Source organism: Girardinichthys multiradiatus, chromosome 14, assembly GCF_021462225.1.
Source record: "Girardinichthys multiradiatus isolate DD_20200921_A chromosome 14, DD_fGirMul_XY1, whole genome shotgun sequence".
In the NCBI taxonomy this organism is placed as follows: Eukaryota; Metazoa; Chordata; class Actinopteri; order Cyprinodontiformes; family Goodeidae; genus Girardinichthys; species Girardinichthys multiradiatus.
In genome coordinates, this window is record NC_061807.1 from 36,574,644 (window position 1) to 36,581,526 (window position 6,883).

At 39.0% G+C, this 6,883-nt stretch overlaps 1 long non-coding RNA gene across 1 annotated transcript; it reads right to left on the reverse strand.

Annotated features, from left to right (window-relative positions):
• Positions 1–775: 775 nt before the first annotated feature.
• On the reverse strand, positions 776–6,483 carry LOC124880112. The gene is made up of 4 exons (XR_007041236.1): positions 6,273–6,483; positions 1,352–1,614; positions 983–1,259; positions 776–901 (listed from the first exon to the last, which is right to left on the reverse strand). It is a non-coding gene; the product is annotated as an uncharacterized LOC124880112 (long non-coding RNA).
• Between the last annotated feature and the right edge of the window lie 400 nt (positions 6,484–6,883).

Below are 6,883 nucleotides of genomic sequence, written 5' to 3' on the forward strand. Positions count from 1 at the left end.
TGCCTGGAACACTCCCGAGGAAGGCGTCCAGGAGGCATCCGGTATAGATGCCCGAGCCACCTCAACTGGTTCCTCTCGATGTGGAGGAGTAGCGGCTCTACTCCGAGCCCCTCCCGGATGGCCGAGCTCCTCACCCTATCTCTAAGGGAGTGCCCGGCCACCCTACGGAGGAAGCTCATTTTCGCCGCTTGTATCCGGGATCTCGTTCTTTCGGTCATGACCCAAAGTTCATGACCATAGGTGAGGGTAGGAACGTAGACTGACCGGTAAATCGAGAGCTTCGCTTTTCAGCTCAGCTCTCTCTTCACCACAACGGACCGGCACAGCGCCCCCATTACTGTGGCAGCCGCACCGATCCGTCTGTTGATCTCCCGCTCCATTCTTCCCTCACTCGTGAACAAGACCCCGAGATACTTAAACTCCTCCACTTGAGGCAGGAACTCCCCTCCAACCTGAAGAGGACAAGCCACCCTTTTCCATTTTGAAATTGTGTTTTCTAAACTCTGAGCGATTGTATAGTTACAAAATGTGGTTGGAAAGAAATAAGACTGACCTGTAGACCAAACAAAATTTGGTTTACTGTAATCCATGGAATACTCTGGGTTGCCTCTTCCAGCTCTGCATGCATATCCTACTGTGTGTTTCTGCCCTTGAATGATGTAGAAGTCCTGAACAGTCCCATTGATGCTATCAGGCAGTAGCTCAAAGTGGTAGGCTTCAGAGGGGTAAAAACCTCTGTGTAGATGTCCAGCAAAACCATATTTGTGTGATAAATCAGGAACAGCTTTATACCAGTAGAACCTCCAACCTGTAGATGGAGGTTGAACCACACACTTCAGAGTTACTGAGGCTCCAGGACTCAGCCATGATGGAGATACACTCAGGACAGGAACAGGCTGCCCTGTTGAAGAGAGTTTCTCAGTATAGTAGGACTTTAAATGAGCAACCTATTTTAATATAAAAATAACTTTAGTTTACTTACAGTTAACACGTTTGCTTTTAAAGGGGGCACTCCATGAAGTGACAATATGTGGAACACTCTTCCTCCTGCCTTTACACCAGAAGTACTCCTCTTGAAATGAAAAGAAGTAAAGTAATGTTCATTTCATTTTGGATCCATGGTTCATCCCTGCTTGTTCTCATCCATTCAAAAACCCAATCTGTCTGGTGTCCCTGGATCTCACATATCAGAGTGATCTTCTCCCCATAGTATATCTCTGGCCAGATGGGTTGCTGAGTCACAGCAGACATGTTTGTGTCTGTGAGTATTTGAAATTAAAGAAAAAAACATGAAAATTATTCTCGGCATATGAACCTGAAAATCAAAGTGGTAATTCTTTGAAAGACTTACCAGTTATATCAATAGTAACAGAATGACTGTACTCTGTGTAGTAAACGGGATGTCCTCTTCCTCCTCTGCAGAAATATATCCCATTCTCTGATATAATGATTTCTCCGTTTGAAGGGGAATTTAGTCCAGGGGTTTGGAGGTGTTTTCATCTCTGTACCAGTAGTAATTCCAACAATGTGATGGTTTAACAGAGCAGGTGAGGGTCACACTGCTCCCTGGTGAAAAGTCTCTATCAGCAATAATTTGAGCCTTCGGTCTCTGTTCTATTCAGTTCAGAAGAAATGATATAAAACCATAGTTATTGGGCAAAAGTATTAGATCAAATAAACCACTAAACAAACTCTCCATCTCAGCAGCACCATGAAGATAAAAGCAACTGCACAAAAACATTTATTCAATATCAATGAGAACATATTAACAATACGTCAATAGTTTTATAATATAATTTTATAATTCAGCCATGTCAGTTCATCAGTCCATTAGATGTTGTGGTAACAAAACAGGCATTCACTTTATGTATTAAAGGAGATAATTTGAGGCCCTTGCTACACAACTCTACATTTGCAAAATTTTTTTTTAATACCATTTTTCTTCCTCAATTAAAACAAAAATCTACTTATAAGGTATAAATGCTGTTAAATGCCGCTGTTTATAGCTCCCCCATGTCATTGTTTCTAGAATTCTTTAGATATCGACTCCATTCACACTCATCAGTTTTTAAAAAATTCTAAAAATTTCTAAAAATTAATTAGCGGCTTTTCTTCAGGAAATTTTCTATATTTGGCTACTGTCATCTTACCCTTTATGCAGAGTAGTTGTCCAATTCCTGCTATATTAAAACATCTTCAAAGCATGGCGCTGCCACCACCATCCTTGACAGTAGGGTGGGTGTTAGTAAGGTGATGAGCTGTCCCTGTTTTCTCCAGACTAATGTTTCTCATGCTCAGAAGACAATCTCTAAGGTGCCTTTTCCATCTGGCTACTCTACTACAGGCATAACTGGTGGGGTGTTTTAGAAATGGTTCATGTTCTGGATGGTTCTACTATCTCTACATGGGATGTGTTATGATTTGGGGTTGTTTGGTTTTTGGTTTCGGGTTTTTCCTTTATATGTTTTTCACAGTTAAGGTTTTGAATCATTCTTCTGTTTATTATTTTCCTAATCATGCTTTAGTTTTTGTTTTGTTCATGTCTTATCAAGTTATGTTTTTTGTATCTGGTTATGCTTTAATTGTGTGAGAGCTGCAATTACAGCTCTCACACAATATGGTTGCGCACACGCAACACTATCTAGTTTTGAAGAGAAATAGGCTATTGGTTTCATTTTATCTCCATGTTGTTGAACCAGAACTGAAGTCATAAAATGTCCCTTGCAATCTACCATCTGAACAAACAATTTACTATAATCTGGTAATGCTAAAGCAGTACTGGAAACTAGAACTTGCTTTATGTTGGTAAATGCTTCTTCAGCTTCTACTCTCCATTTCAGTTCAGATGTTATTTTCAGCTCTTCCTCATACATTAATTTGTTTAATGGAGCTACTATTTCTGCATAATTTTGCACCCAGTTTCTACAATAATTAGTTAGTCCAGGGAAGGACATTATTTGCTTTTTTGTTACTGGTTTTGGAAGTTGTAATATTGCAGTTTTTCTTTCTTCTACAATTGTGCGTCCCCCTGCGCTAAGATTGTGGCCTAGGTATTTAACCTCATTTTTACACAACTGAAGTTTCTTTTTACTGACTTTCTGTCCCTCTTCTGCTAAATGTTTTAATAATGCTATTGTGTCATTTTTACAGGTCTCCTCATCAGGAGAGGCTAATAGCATATCATCAACATATAGTAAAACCTGACTACCTCCTGGAGGGTCAAACTTGGCCATGCTTGCACTCATTACCTGAGAGTATATAGTTGGACTTTCACAGAAGGCTTGAGGTAGTCTGGTATAAGTATATCTTTGTCCCTCAAAGGTGAATGCAAACCAGAACTGACTATCTTTATCTATAGGTACAGAGAAAAATGCATTGTTTATATCAACTACAGTAAATATTCTAGCATCCGGTCTTAGGGAATTTAATAATGTATAAGGATCAGGAACACACGGTGCTCTCTGAACAACAGCATTATTAACTGCCTGTAAGTCTTGTACCATGCGCCATCCTGTTGATGGAGCTTGTTTTTTAACTGGAAAAATGGGGGTGTTACCTGGTGAATCTTCACATTTTATTATCACCCCTGCAGTTATTAAATCCTTTATTACTTGTTTTATTTCTTCACGTGCATCATGTTTCAAAGGGTATTTTTTTACACTGGGCCTGTATTCTGTTTTTGCTCTAATTTGAACAGGTAATGCTCCTTTTACTAAGCCTACGTCAGTAGGATCTGTTGACCATAATTTATCAGGGACTTAACTCAAGAATTGTTCCTCCTGTTCAGTAAGGAATATTTCTCATTGTTGTTTTGTATGCAAATGTATCCCTTCCTGCACCGTCACTGTCCAGAATAATGGCTTCCTAGTTAATCCTGTGGATGCACTAGTCTCTGTATTCATTGATGTTGCAAACCAGTCTGTGACATCTTTTCCCCTCTGCACTATTCTTCTCATGTCCTGCCACTTGAGTTCTTTATCCTTGAATAAAGATATGTGTGGAGGTGTCCACATTTTGCAGAGCTTCTTAGTGTCTTCCGCTAACACTACTTCAGCAACTGACGTACTGTTCCCATCTGCATAACTTTTGTAGGAGTTACTTTAGTTAATTCTTCTTCATAAGTTTTATCTGGTCCAGGAGTATTTTTATGCCACATGGTAATATGTAGATCATCTGGTGTCATCTGATCTTGTAGTCAAATTATGACATTTCTTCCTTCTGTTAATAAAGCTGTCCCTATGTCTAGGGGTGGCTTGTTCGGAACATTAGAATAGATAGCTGACATGACTGTCCATTGGGATCTCTTATCCAAACTGGTTCAGACTCACAGACTTGTGTCAATTTCCCACTAGCTGACATTACTGTTATTTGCTGATCACCAAGTCTGGAATTTGGGATTGTTTCTCTACAGGTGGTCCTGCATGCTCCGGTATCACAAAGGAAAGTAATTGATTTTCCATTCAACAGTAAGGTAACTTCAGGTTTAATGCTATCTAGGGAGAGAAGGTCCTGGAAATTTAGGAGGACATCCTGCCCCTGTGTTTTTTGTTTTAATCATTGTCTGAGGTACTAGGAACAATTTCACTTGTTTTCTGTCCTAGTCATGCTGAATCATTATTTCTCCATTCAGGACAATCTCTGATCAGATGTCCTTCTTTTCCAGATAACCAACACCCTGAGGTGTATTGTCTGTAGTTTCCTCTCCCTACTAAATCCTCCTCTTCCTCTGTTGTTCTGATAATAAATCTGTTCTTCTTGCTGAAAAAAGGTGCTGGCTATCTTTTTCTGTTTTTTTTGTTTTTTATCCTTCATTACTCTTTCTGCATGGAGGGCATGATTTACATAGTCTTCTAGATTTGCTGTGGGGAATCCTATAAAATGTCTCCTTACCCAGGTATTAATTGCATCCCTGGAACCAGCATGTAGTAAATTTTTTAACTGCTGTCAATAAGCTCCTTGCTTGTCTTCATCTTCTTGTAGACCACTGTGTATTTTAAATACTTTTGTCAATCTAATCCTATATTCTTCAAAATGCTCTTCCTCTTTTTGTTTCACTCTGGCTATTTCTGCGTAGTCAGCTCTGCGTCTGTACCTGACTGTAAGCCTATCGATTAATCCCCTCACTCTGTTTGTTCTGCTGTTAAAAAGAGTAAAATATTTTCTAAGGTTACACAAAAAAAAACACAAAAAAAAAACGTGTCATGCCATGAACCTCCGTGACACGCTGTATGAACAGCCTCCAGCATCTCAAAACAATAATAAAAAAAAAAATAAACACAAATAAAACATACATGAGGTACAGCCATGGTGGAGATTGATTTATTCACCAAAGGGACTCATATTAGCCCATCCAATCCTGTCACACCTCATCAGATCTTTAGTACAAAATAAAAACTTTCCACCTACTCTTTTTACTCACTTTCTTTTGTCCAGCTGTTCTACTTTGCAAGTCCATCAAAAATTACTACTTATCACTGTGACCTTTTCTGCTTTCCACAAAAATGTCCATTCTTATCTCCTGCATCACATCTCTCTCTCTTTTTAGATAGTTTTAACCAATAGCCTACATCCTCATAACCTTCTTTGTCCATTTTTCTTAAATCACGTGTACTTTTAATGTACTTTTAATTATTGCATCCTGTAGATTAACTAATTTGTTTTAGTTTAAACGACCATCATAATGATATGTGGTTATCCATTTATCTAAATATTTTAATTTTAATATTTTAATTTGATCCTGTGCTTCTATAAATTTCCAATCTTTGCATTGTAATTTGTTTTTTAGTTTATTTTTACTCACCCCTTTTCCCATTTTTATTTATTTTTTTTATTTAATTTGGTCCAGTATATAAATACCTAGGTATTCTAAATGCTGGATTATTCTGCTCAGTAGGGTGACAGAAAAATCTCCGTTTGTGGTAATTCTCACTTCAACTCTTTCGAGTGGAGAATTCTTACCTTTGCATCCACAAAAGTTAGTCACTTACAATCCTACTGCTTTGGTATGAGGCAAAACCTAGTGGTTTAAATCCTCCATTAATTTCTCACATTCACATTTTTAAACGCAAAATTTTCTTAGTATTTTTGTTTAAAATACTTAAACGTGGACTCCGCCGTCCTGAAAACACGGAATTTTCAGTATTACTTCTTAATAGTTCTTCAGGACTCCGTCGTCCTACTTGTACCTGTTAGGGCCTAGGATTCACAGGGTTTTATTTCACGCAATGACCCCCAGTCATTCGTCACACTTTTTAAACCAAACTCAAACTCACCACTTTGTCCTCTCCTCTCTCTCAGAGTTCCGTCAGCCGTCAGACCCCAGCGGGCGGGCCGAGATCCAGTTCCGGAAAGGGTTTGTGAGTCTCCCTGATGAAGCCTGCCATGCGCACGGTCTTTACTGGAGTCCACCAACCCGCTGGGATCCTCAGGCGTAATTGGGATCCGGCTCTCGAAGGACCAAATAAATGTCAGGTTCAAACAACCTAAAATACTTATAACATCACAAAAAGAAGAGAAAGACAAATAATTAGTTATTTCCCTCGCTGCGAGGAGAACGGACAGAGATGTGCTTTTCAGTTACAAATCTCCTACCGCTCTGAAAATAAAAGATAAAAACTATATACCATCTGTCCGCAACTCTCTTTTTATTATCTTTGGGGTGGTCCCTAGTTACAATAAACGTTGCTCTCTAAAAGATGGGAAAAACAGCTGCAACGTATACAGGTCATAAACACCATTATCTTGTAACAACACACTTCCACAGTCTCTCCCATCTTAAGATTAGTGTGTTTTCTGTTCAGCACAATCAGCCACCCTCTTTATGACATCCTCAACTGTGTCTGCTTCCTTTCCAGCTCCACCTTTGATCCTTGCCTGCAGACAA